Genomic DNA, 529 nt, shown 5'->3' with positions numbered 1-529 from the left:
TACATCAACATTCAGTGAGGAATGTCGACACAATTGACAAAGATCTACAATATTGAGGCAGATAAAGTTTTTTATATAACTTTAACAATAATAAACTTTTCTGATCAATTGACGATACAAAAATAATATGCTGAGCTTACACACTAGATATATGGATGGATTATAAGCCGCATTTTTTTCAGTCACAAGATATATCAGTGCCCTGACAAGAAGTTAATCAGCTGATTATCAAAACGCGGAAAGAATCGCCTATATCTATTAATCCCCTGACTTCAGTATCATTCATGCGTCAGTTCATTCCGAAAACCGTATCACACACGCTAATAGTTGTTACGAAAGTTAGGAAACTTGAAAATTTGACAAGGAATTTTTACAACGTCATGAAAATGCGGGATAAGTTTCCTCACGGCGCCGTTTAGGGAGCTGAAGCGAAGAAGCATCAGTATGAACTGCGGGAAAAACGACTGTCGTTGGGTTATTCGCAAAATAAGTAAATATGAAAGTTTTAACAGGAAAAATGAGATGGTAT

Source organism: Penaeus monodon, chromosome 32, assembly GCF_015228065.2.
Source record: "Penaeus monodon isolate SGIC_2016 chromosome 32, NSTDA_Pmon_1, whole genome shotgun sequence".
Taxonomy (NCBI): domain Eukaryota; kingdom Metazoa; phylum Arthropoda; class Malacostraca; order Decapoda; family Penaeidae; genus Penaeus; species Penaeus monodon.
The sequence above is the reverse complement of the archived record's forward strand: the minus strand, read 5'-3'. Positions refer to the sequence as shown.